General features: G+C 37.3%; 1 long non-coding RNA gene across 3 annotated transcripts in view; it reads right to left on the bottom strand.

Annotated features, from left to right (window-relative positions):
* LOC139704745 (uncharacterized) overlaps positions 1–16,276 on the bottom strand; it is a 94,131-nt gene extending 77,855 nt beyond the window's left edge. For all 3 annotated transcript variants that reach the window (XR_011706722.1, XR_011706721.1, XR_011706720.1), the window contains exon 1: positions 16,096–16,276. This is a non-coding gene — a long non-coding RNA (uncharacterized lncRNA). The remainder of the gene's footprint in view (positions 1–16,095) is intronic.
* Between the last annotated feature and the right edge of the window lie 2,344 nt (positions 16,277–18,620).

Raw genomic sequence — 18,620 nt, forward strand, 5'->3', positions numbered from 1 at the left:
GGAATTCTCAGCATTTTCACAACAATTCTCAATGCGCTTTCTGTAGCTCCTCCTTAAACAGCTCCTGGTGTGGACAAGCCACAGAAGAGAAAGCAGCCCCTCTAGCCCCTCTCCCCTTGTCTTAGTAATGGCATATTTGAGTCTCTCTTCCCCAGTATCAGCCTTTGGATTTCCCGTGGCTAACTCACATCTTTGGGTTACCAACACCAACTCTAAGCTTTCTCTCTGGCTCTCGCCTACTTTTTCTACTCCTGGAAACATCCTCTCAGACTCAGGTGTTAGAGCCATGTGAGAGGTGTTCCTCCCAATTCCAGGTGTCTCTAGCCCCTGTGGGAAGGACATGAGGACTGGATATAGGGCCAGGGGAATGAAAGAAAAAAGTTCAAACCTTCAAGCAACTTCTGAATGCATTATTTACACAGGTTTGAGTTATGCTTTTTATTATTGAAAGCAATGTCAAGTTTCTAGATTATATTTGGCCGAATTTTTCCATTTTGGTAGCAGATATTGAGTATGAAATTGATGAAAACCATGGAAGAGACAGAACTCGGGGTTTACTGACTGCATCAAATTTATAAATTGAAAAAGTAATTATTCTTCTAATGATTATTTTCTGAGCTCATTTGAAACCAACATTTACAGAGCACCCAATCCATTCTAAATGACATGTCTGGGGATTTTACTGGAGTCAAAACATCATGTCTATTATTTTTTATTTGTCATGTCTCCCCTATCCCCAGAGGCATAAATCAGCCTAGAATTAAATATTTACATTTACTCTTCAGGTATGTCCTGTCTAAAGAACATCCATTCTCCATTATCACCATCACCAATGTCAATATAACAGCATGGAATTAAACATTTTTTAAAAATTTTATACCTAGGATTTTCTTTCTTTTTAGGGCGTGAAATTTACAAGGATACTCATCTCGAGATCAGAAATAAGAATCTATTCAGATCCTATCTAGAAATTTGCTTTATAATTTCCTAGATCCATACATAGCATATGTTACAACACATATAACCTGGATTCTTTAAATAAACATGACCAAACCCAAACAACTTCTATGTGAAACCAAATACTCTGATTACATTGATTTAATGCCTTAGCTGCGGTCAAAGGCAGCCAATGGCTTTATCATAAATTAGGCAGGATTTGAGGGAAATTCTTCAAAACTGCACGTCCTCACGTATGGATTGACAACTGAGCAATTTTCTTGCTGAGCTTTGGAAAGCAGCACCAGCTCAATGAGGTGCTGTCGAAATGACTGAAAACCACCCGCTGCCAATTCCTACTTCACTGTATGAAACCCAGTCTTCTCATGGATTGTCGCTGCTGGTAAGAGAGACGAAATTGCCACTGCACTTAGTGATTATGGTTAACTGGTCGGGCAACCTTCACACACTGTATCTTGGAAAGTTCAAATGGGTAAAAAGATGCAAAGTGACAGGAAGGAGCTCAGGAAACTGGCAACAAAGGAGAATACAATCCTGTGTTCCATGGCAAGTCAGGGGAGAGCACTTATGCTTGAAATGCCCCCTTTAAAAAGCACATTTCAGTGAAAAGAACAATGCCCTGACTTTTAAAAGCACCAAATGTTGGTAATTTTCAGGAGCTATGGCTTTTTTCTTTTGATTGCATTAGAAAAAAATACACGTAGCTGTAATATTCAAGAATGTTTTTACAAAAGAAAAAATTCATCATTATTTTTGTGTTTCAATTTTGTCCAGTTACATAAACATTGATATTACAAATTACAGTCTGAATGAAAATAATAATGTTTTTCTTTGTTCCATCCAAATGTTTGCTCTGCTTTTTACATAAGCATCATTATTAATAAGTGTAGACTAGCTCATCTATTTGAGATACATAATATCTAGGTTGGTGAAAGTTAACATCATTCCTAATTGTGAATGCTAAAAACCAAAACATGATTATTTTTTTCACTACCATACTTCCATACATAAGAATTAATGCTTTCTTTCTTCTTCTTCTTCTTTTATTTTTTCTTTTCCTCTTTTGTGGAGTTATTTTTTTCAGGAAAAAAATTTTGAGTCTGAGATACCTGAGGCAAAAAAGGATGAGCCTATCTGTTGTGTGTCCTAATGGCTTCTTGCAGCTTGTGCACAGCCAAGTTGAGAGGTGCTCTTCATCATGTCCCACCCACCCAGTTTCTGTTGTTAGAGAACAAGTACAGAGCTTGTCCTGCACTGGTCACCCTGTAATCCATTCTAATGTGTTAGCCTACTGGTAGACTGCTTTCCCCTGGATTATCCCAGGAAATCACAAGGACAACACCACTCTCTTGTTTGAGTGGTTTTGTGCCTGTAGTGCCAGCTATTTGGGAGGCTGCAGAAACCCAGAAGTTTAAGGTCAGCTTGTGTAACATAGAAAGACACTGTCAATAAATAAATAAATAGAAACCCTACATACCACTATGGTGGTTGACAGTGTAGTACTTAAGATATATTTCTTAGAGAAAAATCAACAATTTGTGAATTCAGTTAGAATATTAAAAGAATAAAAGGATAAACATTTCAAGAAAAAAATAAAGATGAAAGAAGAAACAAATTTCAACAAATATACAACAACAGTGGATATGACAAGTCAATATTATAAGTACATCCTTGAAAATCCTAATAAAAAAAATTTTGATAAATATAATAATGGAAAAGTAGAGAAAATAAAAAAAATGAAACATTTAAAGCTTAAAAATATAAAAGATGAAAACCATGCTAATACATGATATTAAATCTGAAAACAGCAATGAATTTTACTATTTAAAAAAACTTAAATGTGAACATTCATGAATGAAATAAAAAGCCTAAGGAGACATATGACTGAAGAAAATGAGGAAGAGTTACAGTTTCCTATTTTAGAGAGAACTGAAATCTCATCCTTAGATTTTTTCAGACATTCAATAAATAATCTCTTTATTACATAAACCAATTGATGGAATTTATGGCAAACATAAAATTACACGATGCAATTTGTCTTATAAAATAAATTCCCCTGTGATCTCTAAATTTGGAGGAAATAACATAATTTTTAAGCATGCAACATTTACAAACTTCTCACTTTATAATGTTAATTGAAAGAAGCAGGAATCAAGATCACATATACAAAGTAATTTTAGTTACATAAAAAAAATCCAAACTACACATTATAAGAAATGAAATAGAGAATAAAAATGTCAAAATATTGAGGGTGGTTCACTCTGGATTTGAGGGAGTAGTTTTATTTCTTCTATTCTTGGAAGGTTTCCGAAGTGCCTCCATGGATTAGTAAAAGTTAGTTATAGGGTGAATTGTGTCTCCTCAAGTTCATATGTTGAAATCCCAAGCTCTAGTACTTCAGGATATGACTGCATTTTCAGACAGTGCCTTCAAAGAGGAGCTTAGGGTAAAATGAGGTCACTAGGCTTAGCCCCAACCCAGTATAACTTGGTGTCCTTATAAGAAGAAGAAATCCGGACACAGACACTTAGAAAAGGAAGAAGATGTGAAGACAACATGGAGAAGCTGGCCATCTACAAGCCAATGGAAGACATTTAGACTTTCCTCCTTCCATTTTTTCCATCCATCCTTCTTACCTCTATTTCCCTTCCTTGCTTTTCTTCTGAATCTCGCTGGAGGACATTGGAAACGTTTAGAAAGCATGTGCTACTTATACAGAGGGTTTCCACTATATTGCTTGTCAATAACTTAATTGATTGGTTCAGGAGAATGACTTGAAATCCTGGGAGCTGTATTGGGAAGGTTGTAAGCAGCATCTGGAACCAATAACTCAGGCTAGGAAAGCCACTGGGCAATCTATAAGACAATACTATTTGAGTGGCTCTGAGCTTTGTTCATCAGGTAATAAAGATGGGAAAATGAGAGGGAGTCTGAGGCAATAATAGTGTCAATAAGAATAAAAAAGGAAAGGTCATTACCTCCACATTTGATGAAAGCTCCATTTGATGAAAGCTATGTTATTCAGGGATGTCAAGTTTTTATTGTTGTTCTTGTATAGCTATAAAAATACCTTTACTTTTAATATTTGTGAAGAAAAAATAATGTTGCATTGCCAAGCTGAAACTCTAAAGCACAAAGCATTTTTTATGCTCACTTAATCAATAACCTTTACAAGTCTTGGTATGCAAATGTTGTATAAAATTCTCTAGTAGAAAGAAAATTGGGTTATGCATAGCAACAGACTTCTGTAAGAATCAAGTTAGTTGTTCATATGTTGCAGCATTTCTAAACCCATCAGAAGATCAGCTATACTAGATGCATTTTGTCAACTTTGCTTCAACAAAAATATGCTGTCATCCTCTCTCCAAGTCTATCATTTTATTTTCCCACTCTTTCTGGGGACTTATTTGCAAAGATATGCATCTCCACTCTAAAGAAAAATGCCAGTGTGAACTGCTGGCTACTGACCCTAACCTTTGAGTACTGGGGTGACTAAGCCTACAGAAGCATGGCAGGTAGATGCTCTATCAGAGGGATATGGCTAACTGGAAACAGCTGGCTGGGCTATAGAATATCTACCAATGGCTAAAAAAAGGGATCGCATTTTGGATGACCATGTTAATCCACTAAATTTTTAAATGTTGACTCAAAAATTTTGAAAACAAACTGTTCACCAAGCCACCAAAGTAAATCAATCAGTTCTAAGAATGGGATGCAGCTACTGCCAGTGGAGTAAGAAGAATTTTGCTCTACATGAGCAGCACCTGCATCCCACTCATAGAAGTGATTGACGTGGTAAACAGGGTGCCAGGATTCTGTGGCTTCAGCCACCTACATGAAAAGTCTACAATATGCTGAAATTATAAATAAGCACCTATTAAAATAGCCAGGCACAAAAGAAATGCTCAGAGGTCAATAGAATCATGACACATGAATGACATCAGCTGGATAGCATAGTGACAAAATGGACTACTACTCACAAAATGAAAAACCACAAAATACTTAGAAGGAAATTTTCTGATAGATAATATATATATGTGTAAATGTGACCAAACCTTCTTGAAAGGCTGGTCACCTCACCAAACAAAGGGTCATGCTTTTTAAGGCGGCAAACCATATTAATTCATACATTTAAAACAATTCCAATCTAATAGCCAAGCTTATCTTCAGGTGATAGGGCAAAATATTCAAAAGATAATTCAAAGTAAGGTCATATGGTGGAAAGCAGTCTACTAAATATTAGAATGTGTTATGAAATCTTCAGTGAAGATTTTAGCATAGTTACTAGCACCAAAAACTTAAAAAAAAAAAAAACTAAACTAAAATAGATCCATATATGGAACATTGCAGAAGTACCTAACTAACATGTTCAAATCCAGAAGGTAAGAAAGCCATTGAATCCCACCATCATGTATAATTACAATTTACCAATAAAAATATGGAAAAACAAAGGTAAAAAAAAAACATCAATTACTAATGATGAGATAACAGGTTGAGGACAGGAAGAGAGAATTTAGGTTTGTACATTTTGCTATTCACTAAAATAACTCTGGCTACATTACACAGTTAAATAGTTCTCAAATTTTAGCTTTAAAAACATACTCAAAGTAAGTTAAAATGATAACTAGGTAACTGGGGATATAGGACTTTTTCAGCAAGAGTCTGAAAAAAACTCAGGAGATGAAAGATTGATCATTTTCAATATATAATATCTTTAAAATTCATTAATCTGGTAATAAGAAAAGAAATTCTAAATTTAAAAGTACATGATATGAAAGCAGCTGCATTAAATTTGATAAAACAATTAATGGATTAATCTTTGCAGCCATTAAGAGGCCATTCAATTTTATAAAGAACCAGGAAGACTGTACAGATAAATGAGACAGATAAAAATAGGTGCTATTTGTTGAGTGTTTCCACTGAGCCAAGCACTTACTTATGCCAGCTCATGGATCCTCACCACAACTGTATGACACAGGAGATATTAATATCTCCATTTTGCAGTCATTAACCCACCTGTTCCCACAGACATAGAAAGCAGAGTCAGGGTTAGAATCTGAAGCCTGCCTCTGGGACTTATGCTTCAATCATTACTTTTGTCTTCTCTTTCAAATATTCTAAAACATCACATGAAACAGCATGGTCAATATGTCCTGCAGTTCACTGACTTAAAATTCTTTGAGCATTTACAATATACCAAGTCCTATATGGAGGCATGGGACTCAGAAGGAATTGAGATACTGTCCAGATGCTCAGCTGGGGAAAAGGACAAGTAAAATTATCACTAACCCTGTGATGCTATGTATATTCCACTATGAAAATTTAGAAAACCACATGGACAACATTTTGATGGCCAGAACAAATTTTGAAATAATAAAAATTAAAGCTTAAATAAATGGATGTAATTCTTTTAAAAAAGCAATACACAAATACATAGTGAGAACTCAGCACTTTTATTCCTTTTGACCCAATAATCTCTTATATTTGGAAACTCCTCCTAAATATATAGTACATCAGAAGGGAACAACAGTATCATTTATTAATCAACTTCTCAAATATTTATTTGTGCCTATTACCTGCCAAATTCAGTGCTAGTACCTGAGAACTAATAACTCATTACACAAGTCTTCCTTTCAGCCTTCATTGTAAAGGGGAAACAGGAAACAATGTTTGGTAATGTAGAGCTATTGTTCTGGAACATCAACTTGCAGAAATCTGACAAAATATTAAAATTATATTCCAATATTACATAAGAAAAAGAAGGCCATTTGTATGAGACAATGTTAATGTAAAATATTAAATATTTAATAAGTTCTGTTGCTATAGTAAATATGTATTAATAAAGGCTCAGGCTAAAAGTTTATGCAAATATGAAAAGTTAGGTTTGGAGATTATGGGTGATTTTTATTTTGCAAAATTAATATTGCTGTTGTACTGATTTTTTGATGGAAACCAGAAAGAGGAAAAAGAATTCATATAACCAAGGAGTGATCCTGGAAGAGATTAATAATTGATTATAAAGGGGTTTGCAAACATGAAGCTCTGTGTAACAGCTCACAGAATCACAAACTAGAACTCACAAGATATGAAGGCTATATTCCTGTCTCAGACAGACAGTACTTGTCTTCTTGAAACATGAAGAGATATTAGGAGCTGGAATAAAGGGTTACACTGACATCTTGTTCTGTATAACTCTGTAATTACTTTGAAATTACTGTCTTCCAGAGCCCAACTAACAATATGTCATTTGCTGTTATTAAATGCAATTCTATTTAGGATTTCCAGGGTCAAGTATTCATCATAAAAAGTGTATTTTAGCATACTTATCAAAATGATAAAGCACTTCAATGATCCGTGGTTCCTTTAAATCTTCTTATTACCTCCAGTTATCTAGCCCAATAATGTGTTCTTAAATCTCCACTTGTAAAGCAGGAACCCTGCTTACCCTACGCTTTTCTTTGCACTACACATTTTTTCTTCTGCCTTTCTGGTTCTTGATACTTTGGTATTCTTGAGTCTGACCTTCTGTCATTAAGAAAGCAGTGCCAAAACTAAGAAAAATGTTCCTCAATGTGACGTTTGCATGAACTTGATTAGATAGCACCAAAATGAATTCTCCTGGTGATAAGGAAAATGGGTAAGTACAAAAATTACAAAATATATGTATTTAAAAATTTTACCAAAAAAAGGTAAATAAGGATACAATTCTTCAAGGAAAAGCTTTATACTTTCTAAAAATTATTATTTTTTATTTATTTTGAGATAGGGTCTCTCTACATTGAGAGCTCTACTTGAGCTCCTCCTGACAGCCTCCTGAGTAGCTGGGATTACAGGCATGCACCACCATGACTGGCCATAGGCAAGATCTTTTCACACTTTTAGTAGTATGGAATGAATTCTGCAAAGGAAAACTGAATATCTTGGTGTTGTGGTAACAGAGTTTTTGTGGTTCTGGGTGCTACGATGACTTTGCTAGATGTCAAAGTAGTTTTGGGTTTGGGAGTAGCTCTCATGATATCTAGAGCTTAGTTCCTGGCTTAGTTCCTGTAAACAGGACAACAGACCAGAGTCTAACCAGTTGTGTGGTACCTATGAAAATAGTGACAGAATCGACCTGTTACAGCCAGTGCAAGATGCCAGCTGTGGCTGAGTTCAATTTCTACTCTGCACTATTTTTGCAGTTAGAAAATGCTTGATTTTCTTATATCTTTCCCCCAAAGTTTATCTATGAGCCACCCATTTTGATGCTAGTTCAGAACTGCCTTGCTTGTTTTTCTCTTTGATCAGCAGTATGTCATCCACAGACATCTTCCTCCTGCCTTGGATGGAGGGTGGTGGAGCCCTCATGGACCTAACTTCAACATCACTCCATTCCTCACATCTACCCTTACACTTCCCCAACCAGGAAGTTGAAGATTCTTCCATGGGCCTTCAGGAAATTTTACTTTATATTTTCCACTATAATATATGCCTTAGTCTCTGGTTAACCTACCTAAAATTTATGCCAGAGAAGACTTGAAGAGATTGCCACTCCAATAATTGAGATTGCAATTATTCAAAGCCTACACAATTACCATAGTATCACACCATTTTAGTTAGTTTTTTGTTGTTGTTGTTGTTGTTGTTGTTGTTGCTGTGACCCAAAGACCTGAAAAGAACAACTTAAAGGAGTAAAATTTATTTTGGCTCATGGTTTCAGAAGTTCCATTCTGGTCGACTCGCTCCTTAGGCACCTGAGGTGAGAGAGAAGGGCAAGCAGAGGAAAATTTCTCAGGACATGACAAACAGGAAGTGGGGGGTGGGGGGAGGACAAAATATAAACTCCAAAGGAACACCTTACTGTCACACTTCCTCCAGTCACACCTTACCTCCCTACAGTTACCACCTAGTTAATTCATATCAGTAAATTATTTCATTTATTAGGTTATACCTCTTATACTCTAATCATTCATCTCTGAAAATTCTTGAATTGTCTCACACGTGAGATTTTGGGGAACACCTGATATCTAGACCATAATATTCCACCCCATTCCCCCAAAGCATATGCCCATCTCACAGTGCAAAATACATCTTGCATTTCCAAGAGTCCCCATAGTCTTAAGAGTTCTAGCAGTGCTCAACGGTCCAAGTCCAAAATCTCATCTGAGTCTCAAAGCAAACTCTTAATTATGAGAGTAAAGATCAAAAGCAAGATGTGTTTATCCAATACATAATGACACAGAGCAAACATTTCCATTCCAAATGGGAGAAGTAGGCACATGGAAAACAAAAAAGGATGGAACCAAAGCAAGACCAAAATTTAGCTGAGCAAACAAGTCCAATAGCTCCACATCCAACATCTGGGGCACATATCATTGTGATATTCTCTCCAAAGGTCTTGTGTAGCTCCACCTTATTGGTTGCAGCTCACATGGCCTCACTCTTGGCTTGGTTTTGCTTGTAGCTTTCCTCAGCAGATATCCCACATGACTGGCAGAGATCTCTATAACAGCTTTGGCTTACTTCTCATATCTTCCCTCTCAGGGGAAGCTTGCAGGGACTCTGACTCTGTTACATTTTGCAGCAAACCCACTTCTCAGTACCAATTTCTGTTTTAGTTTTTTCCATCACTGTGACCAAAAGATCTGAGAAGAACAACATAGAAGAGGAAAAGCTTATTTGGCTCACGGTTTCAGAGGATCTATCTATGGTTGGCTGATTCCACAGCTCTGGATCAGTGGTAAGGCAGAACATCATGGTGGGAGGACATGGCAGAGGAAAGCTACTCCAGACATGGCAAACAGGAAGCAGGGGCGGGTGTAGAGGGGTGAAGAGAGCACTCTGCTCATCACAGACAAAATATAAACCCCAAAGGTGCACCCCAGTGACCTACTTCTTCCAGCAAAACCCTACCTGCCTTACAGTTACCACCCAGTTAATATCAGTGTATTAATCTACTGATTATGTCACAACTCCCATAATCTAATCATTTAACCTCTGGAAAATTTTGCATTGTCTCACACATGAGTTTTGGGAAGACACCTCATATCTAAATCATAACATCTAGTATGAGCTGTCTATTACAGTCTGCATTAGAACTTAGTTTTTGGCCACAAGGTATGTGAGCATAGATATGTTCAAAACAATATCTAAAGATTTCTTCCTGAGATTATTGATTATTTTAATTATTCCAAGACGATATGGAGATAGCAAAACTTCCAAATGCCATACCAAACTCAATAGTTAGGCAAACTTTGTCTTTGGATCGAAGATAGAAAAGATATATACAGGAAACAAGGGGGTTTAAGATAAACAAGAAAAAGTTACAAAAGTGCGGGGAGTAGCATTTGCCAATTTCTGTGGTATAAATACCCCACTATGGCCAATTTCAAGGCACTACCATGAAGTCAACCAACTTCCAAATTTCTTAAAATTTTACAATTCGTTCTTTCGAGCTTCAAGCTCTTAAACTAGTTTCCAATATAGCCCTGGCTCTGCCTGTCCTCTTGTCTGTGAATTACCACCCAAAGGCATGGCTTTGATGAATGATTGATGGCTTTGGATGATTACACAGTACTATTGTTTTGTTGCTGCTTTGTGATATGTTTTTAATTGCCTATAATTAGTTTTATAGTCCCATTGATATGTAAAATGTATATAAATTGCTTCTTGGCTGATATATGTGAATAAATTTTGCCATGAAAGAAGAGAAAGTCTGGTAGCTCTACCCTTTCACTTATCTCTCCTCCAACTCTCTCTCTGGCATACAGCCTGATGGAAATGAATAAACAGCTCATAAACAGACACTGGGAAATATGGTAATATTTTGACTTACTGATGTTTGTAAAAGCTTCTCTCTGAGTCAGGCTTGAACCAATAAAATTACTACTTAGGATACAGAAGAAACTCAAAATACCACAATGACCAGTGTAAGTGAAGAAAAGGAGTGAGAGAAGCCCTGGTGACCATGCAATAAGAACAAAAATATATACCATACATTTCCATGTATTTTATGGCCCTTTAGTTCATGAAGCACCTGTGCACACATCCTCCACTGTTCTGGACACTTTATTTTACAAGGACATTGATAAATGAGAGAGCACCCAGTGGAGACCAATAACAAAGCGCTAACATTTCTGAACTGTCTATAATGAGCCTTGCACTCCACCAGTAGACTTACCAGTCAGTCTTATTTAATTCTTTCTGTTCCTCTATGGTCTTACAGATGAGGAAGACCATAATTGGGGATTTTGATTAATAACTTGTCTTCTGTCATCAATCTGGTAAATGGGATTCCAGACGTGGTACTTCTAGCCACTAGTTTTAGGTAGTTTTTAAAAACATAATTTCTCCAGAGTATACACTAACCAAAGACATGTTAAATTTCTCTCTGTTCTTGAGAAAATTGGGATAAGTGAGTATGCTGATTTCATAGATGAGGAAATTGAGGTTGGGAGCTTTTTCCCTAGCATGTTCACATTCATGATCCTTTGATATCCTGCTCCACACTGCCAAATGCCTCTTTCCACTGCTGCAGCCGCTGGGGTTAGGGGGTGTACACTCAGTCTCCCTTGATCATTTCCAATATTTCCTCTTTGTGGCCACAGAAGAACTTGGCAATGTGCTGTGTGGTGCATAGCTAATTAGCAGTTATTCATGCCTTCTCTTTAATTTGTTCACAGGGCATTTCCTGAGATCTTTGAAAGCAATTGGGCCACAACGCTTTGTGGGCAAGGAGAGGAATTACAGTGGTTGGAAGAAGACAAATTGCGATGTCAGCTTGATTACAGTGCTGGATCCTGCTCAGTCCAAACTTTGAGATAGAGAGCCTTTCCACAGGAAATCCTTTTATAGGATTTTTATAGACCATCGACAACAGTGCCACCTGTTACCCACCAAGGGCATAGCAAAGGAAGCTCTGTGGGAGAATTTGTGGATAGCTTGGTGCTAAGGGAAGGACCCTATAGAGAGTGTTTGCCTTGGAGGACTCCCTCAATTCAGGACAGTTGAGATTTATTCATCTGAACACTCAAAAGAACTGATTTAAGAGGAAAGACATTCACCTGAATGGGCAATATGCTTCCTGGCCCTGCAATAAATCCTCACTGATATATTGCTGACTGGCTGACTTTCTAGTTGGTTCTGACCTTTATTTATAGTGACTTAACAAGAAATAAGTCAGAAATAGCCGCTTTGGAGCTGTTCATGCTTTAATTTTGGATAACTTTCAAGAAGGAACACTCATGGAGCCCTCTCTGTGCAAAGAACTAAGTTAGGTCTTTCAACATAACTTATCTCATTTAATTTGGGATGCAAATTAAGTGATAACATTCTCTTGATTTTTAAATGAAGAGGATCTGGTTAAGTGTGCAGTAGGCTTAATTTAACCCCAAGTCTTCAGATTCTAATTCCAGGGCTCTTTCCACTCATATTCAGTCACTTCTTAGGTGAAAGGTAGTATAACATTTTAATTGTGAATGTCCTATTCCTAGATTCCCAGGGCATGTCACTGTATCTCATCAGCATGTTACCAGCCTCATTCGTCTTAATGCCCCCAAATTATGCTCAGTGACAGTCCTACTGAAATGCTGCCAATATATAGATTGGTCATTCTTTCTTCCTAATTTTGCTTGTCATTTCTACCTAAAAATGTGTTCTCCTTCACCTCATAACACAGTATGAACTTATTACTTCCAAGATCATTTCAATCACCGTGTCACCTTAAGAAAGCCATCTGGAGGATGCCCACAAGTCATGAGTTTTAAAGGACTACTGAATGAGCCCGGTTGATTTCATTATCCATTTATAATGCTTCTGCTTTATCACTAATTAGTTATCATCTCCCGATTATTTTAACGTCTGTATCTTGGATACCTTTAACTGTGTATTGCTTTTGAGAAATAAGTTTATGTTCCATGATTAGTGCTTCTTTCCTATAGTGTGACCACGTTTTTGACAAAGAGAACCTCCAGGGTTCAAATTTAAGATTAGAGATCTTGTTGTCTAAGAGGACTGGATCTTTTAAATTCTGAATTCTGAGACTTTTTTTTTTAACCACCTGTGTATTTTAGAGCCCTGAAACAGTTATAAACTCAATTTCACATTGCTTATTACATTCATTATATCTTTCTTTCATAATCATAGTGGCTCTTAACCATTCAAATACCTCAAGTCATCCACGTGGACGTATATATTACATCATTACACTCTAATTCTGTCATCTGAATTATTACTAAGGGCAGAGAGTAATTGAGGGAATGCAGAAAATAAATTATCACTGCAAATCATTATAATAGGTTAGTCAGTTACCCTGACATCCTATCACAATTATCTTTCATGTAGCTGACATACTTCACAGTATTTACTAAATATCTGAAATTCACTAACGCCATTGTATGGAGACCGAGAAGTATTCCAAGAACGACTGCATTTGACTTGAAGATAATGTATAATAACAGGTATCTTAAAGACTGAAGAGAAATTCATTTTCAATGAGAGAATCTTAAAGGTCATTCTTTTAAGTTATGAGATCTTTTTCTCTTTAAATATCTATTTCTAAAATATATCTTTGTCTAATAAAATGAAGCAGCTTGTAAGAAAATTTAACCTTGTCTTCATGTAGACATCCAGTAATGCCTACGTGGGTAAAATATGTATAAAGTATAAGCTTTGGAACCCCATAAAAGTGGATTTAAATTCTTGCTTTACTATTTAGGGCAATTGAGGGTACACAAAATGCAAAATCCTTAACTCAAATGCTTCACACAGGAAAATATTATTATTTCACAGTAAGATGCTGGGAGAAATGGTGGTTTTGTGGTCAATTTTTCACTTTCAAGAAGTCATTACAGATTCCCAGTCTCTCTGATCTTTATCTTTGCCATCTTTAGTGCTTTCAATGTTTTCAGACCAAAGCCAGACATTACAGCAGTTGTACATGTAAAGCTACCCAGAATATCACTCACTAGAAGGAGAGCTCATCTCTTCTTCCACAGTCTGTATTTTCGTAAAGAACCACCTTCCCAGGAGCTTCAAAGCAACGGACTCCTGGGTTTCCTTTAGAAATGGGTGACGTGTTTAGCTCTTAACCAATCATGGCCACGGGATGGCCTGGTCTGGATTGGTTTAACCAATCAGGATTCATCCTCTGGGAGGGCATTGTGGAGGAGGGTGCGCTTGATGAACTACACTCCAAAGAAGGAAGAGTGATGGGAAGCGAAGAACTGTAGCTCCTTAGCTGTGAAGCATACTCCTTAATGCCTTTAAGTTTTAATTTCTAAATAGAAGAATGGAAATAATACCTACCCCTCATAAAAGAATGAGAACTAGACAAGGCGACCTTTTCCCAGAGAGCTGCTAGTAGCTTGTTTTGCTTGACTCAAGCTGGCACTGTACCTCCCTGTCAATGCTTCTTCAGTCTACTGCAGACTGTTGTCAGGCACTGGTTTTTGGTACTTTCGGTGAATTTGCTTCTTGCTGATTATCACTGTTCCTAGTCTTTGGGTTTTCTTTGACTAATGGTCCTGCTCTATCTTGTCTCTTTCCTTTTCATTTCTTTCTCTTTTGTCAGTTCTATCTCGACTGTGCCTTTCTTATCTCTAAGTTTTACAATGTGTGTGTGTGTGTGTGTGTGTTTGTGTGTGTTTAATACATATTCATGGTTCATAAGGAAAAGGATTTTTCCTACTTAGCAAACACCTTTGTACCCTGCACTTATTTGAGATTAAAGAGAACATTTTCTCTCTAGGTGCTTGTGTAATTATGTATGTATATTGCCTTTGAAATCAGAATCATTGGATTGAGATAAGTAGAGATAAACAGAATAATGAACGAACATTTCATGTTCAAATGACTATGCAAAGTGCTGATAGAGATGAGGTGAAGCATGGGAAGAATAGCAGAAAGGCTGAGGAATGGCAGGTTTATACAAAGAAATGGTGAGCAGTAAAATAAAACACAGTATAAGAACACATTTGGAGAACTTTGCTCTGCTAAAAAGTTGGAACTTTATATTTTGTATAGGGGAGGAGACAGATCATTAAATATTTTCATTAGACGTGAAATAAGAAGAAAACATGATTACAGATCTGCGAGTGGCATAAAAGACAATTTAGAAAGAGTATAAAATACTTCAATCAAACCAGTTAAGAGGTTATCAGTCAGGTTAGACTAGGGTATGCTAAAGAGACAAATGACCCCAGAATTCTTATTACTAAAACAAATGCTTATTTCTCATTCATATAATTTGTTCATTACCTGGAGGAAGGAAATTCTGCTCACTATGTTCACACAGAGATCCAGCCTGATGGAGGTGCTACTATCTTAAATTTTGACAATTTGTGTGACAAAGAGGAAAGAAAGTTCTAGAGGATCTGCACCAGTAATTAAATATTTTGGCACTAATGTGGTGTGGTAAAGTACAGATAGGTAATACTAGCTTGCAAAAGCCAAATGTGTGCATCTCTTCCCAACTCTGGGTTATATTGGTAATTTGAAAGAAACCATGGGGGGAGTATTTGCATTGTAGAAATAAGTAAGTACTACAAATAAAGATCCCCTCACCCCTCACTCCCCTGAATCACCCAGTTTTTATACATTTACCAATACATTTCTGAGCTCGCCTCACTTTCATTCATAATTTATTGGCTGAACCCAAATACAAAGGGACCAAAAAGTTCAACCATACCATTGCCTCGTGGGAAGTAGGCTGCCAAGAAAACACTAATGACAGCTACAGGATAATGCAAGGGTCCAAGTGTTTATCTGTTTATACATTTATCCAACAAACATGTATGGAACACTTAAGACTTTAGCCTAGGAACAATAAAAATGAGAAGGAGGAAAGTTTTAACATGGACGCTGTTGCAGATACCAATTTTTAGTCTCCTGGCTCCTTGCCCTGCTCAGGACACTGGAGACAGGTTTTGTAAACATTTTTCCTTTGCTAGTGAAGGTTTCAGGACAGATGCTGCCAAGAAAAATAGCTTCTTTCCGGTTCTGGTGTGATTTCTTTATGTCTTTATCTCACACTACACATTTGGCATAAGACATACCCAGTAGAGCTCATGCCCAGAAGTTTTCAGAGGCACCCTCAAGGAACCCTTCTTAGCAAGTTCCACGGAAACCTTAGCCAGTTTCCCAGAATATCCAGCAGCTTACCCCACAGGTCGCTTCCTGGCAGCTTTCTAGTGAGTCCTTCTGATGCCCCAGTCCATTTCCAGTGAAGTCAGTAGTATTCATCATGAGCTGCTTTCCAAAAAGTTTTTCTAGCACACCACCGGCCACTCTCACCCTGGCAGTACTCCAATTGGAGATATCAGCTTGTCAGCCTCACCCCAGGGTCCTCTGCCTGTTAATCTCCACCTACCAACTGTAGACTAACTCCAGCCAGGCCCACTTTATGGCAATGAAACATGTGACATATGAGAGCATAGCCACTACTGAGATGACTTGGAGAGGAGAAAAGTGATGTCTTCAAAAGTGAACCAACTAGCAGCCAACGCCATAGCCATCTCAAGCGGCAGCCTCCATCTTGGGATACTGGTCAGGGCCTGGAAGCCCAATATCAAAATCACTGTTCAATTGCTGGATGTTTGTCCACTTGGGGGCCTTTCACAGGCCCATTGCCCACTGCCGCCTGGAAGTCCATTATCAGGGTACCCACAGGTTTGGTTACATGTGGCTGCCACAATCTTGGGACACCTGCCAACTCCTGGGAGTCTAGGGCCTTGGGCTTGCAGGTTTGCTACCGCCACCAGCGCCAACTCAGGGCGCAGCCACCTCAGTCTGGGGACAACTGCCAGGATCTGGAGATCTATTGTTAGGTCTTGTTGCATCTGAGGTTTTCCTCCTGGGTATGCTAGTGGCTGCCCTCTGGCTGCTTCTTTGGAGGATCACTCTTTTTTGTGAGCATATCCCTGGTGGTCTCCCTAAAAGCAGAAATGTCATTGAAATATTGGAACTGCAACAAGACAGAGCCTGGAGAATCTGAGGCCCAGATCCATCAGATTGCAACTGGGTCTGCATGGGCCAGTCTGGGCCTGGTAGGCCTATGGAAAGCCAGAGACTGGGGCATTTCCCAGGCGAGAGCACAGGTTGGAGAAACTGGAGAGAATAGGCTCTCTTCAGCTCAGTGATCATGAAGTACACAGGGAGAAAGAGGCCAGGTACAACGGGTAGGAAATACTATCCTGCATTCTATCAGATCATAATGGAATGAAATGAGAAATCAATGATAAAATAAAAAATACAAGCTACATTAACACCTGGAGGCAAAAAAAAAAAAAAAAAAACCAAAAAACATTCTATTGAATGACAAATGGGTAGCAGAAAAACTCAGGGAGGAAATATAAAAATACTTAGTGGTAAATGAGAACACTGTTAGGACATATCAAAATATCTGGGATAAGGGCTGGGATTGTGGTTCAGCCGTACAGAGCTCGCCTGGCACATGCAGGGCACTGGCTTCGATTCTCAGCACCACATAAAAATAAAATAAAGGTATTGTGTCCAATTACAGCTAAAAAACCCCAAAATGTTAAAAAAAATAATCTCTGGGATACTATGAAGGCAGTGCTAAGAAGAAAGTTCATTGCATTGAGCTCTTTTATTAAAAAGAATAAACAGTCAACAAATAAATGACCTAACATTACATCTCAAAGCCCTAAAAAAGGATGAACAGATCAACATCAAAAGCAGTAGAATATAGGAAATAATTAAAATTAGAGCTGAAATCAATGAAATTGAAACAAAAGAAACAATTTAAAAAATTGACAAAACAAAAAGCTGGTTCTTTGAAAAAATAAATAAAATTGATGAATAATTAGCTATGCTAGAGAAAGAGAAAGAAAACTCAAATTACTAAAATTAGTGATAAAAAAGGAAACATCAAATAGACACTATGGAAATACAGAATATAATTAGAAACTATTTTGAAAATTTATACTCCAATAAAATAGAAAATTTCAAAGACATTGACAAATTTCTAGAGATATATAACCTACCCAAACTGTATCAGGAAGACATACACAATTTAAACAGATAGATTTCAAGTAATGAAATAGAAGAGGCCATCAAAAACTTACCAACCAAAAAATGCCCAGAAACAGCTGGATTCTCAGCTGACCTCTACAAGACTTACAAGGAAAAATTAGCACCAATATTCCTCTAATTATTCCATGAAATAGAAAAGGAGGGAACACTTCCAAACTCATTCTATGAAGCTAGTATCACCCTGATACCAAAACTAGACAAAGACACACCAAGGAAAAAAACTTCATACAAATATCCCTAATGAACATAGACACAAAAATATCAATAAAATTCTGGCTAATTGCATACAAAAACATATTTGAAGATAGTGCACCACAATCAAGTGGGATTCATTCCAGGGATGCAAGTTTGGTTCAACAAAATGGAAATCAATAAACATAATTCATCACATCCATATACTTAAAGACAAGACTCATATAATCATCTCAATAGATGCAAAAAGCATTTGACCAAATATAACACCCCTTCATGTTCAAAACACTAAAAAAACTAGGAATAGTAAGAACGAATCTCAACAAAAGCTATCTATGCTAAGTCCAAGGCCAACACCCATGCTACATGGAGAAAAATTGAAATCATTCCTTCCAAAAACTGGAACAAGACAGGGATGCTCTCTTTCACCACTTCTATTC

This window comes from Marmota flaviventris, chromosome 2, assembly GCF_047511675.1.
Source record: "Marmota flaviventris isolate mMarFla1 chromosome 2, mMarFla1.hap1, whole genome shotgun sequence".
Classification (NCBI taxonomy): domain Eukaryota; kingdom Metazoa; phylum Chordata; class Mammalia; order Rodentia; family Sciuridae; genus Marmota; species Marmota flaviventris.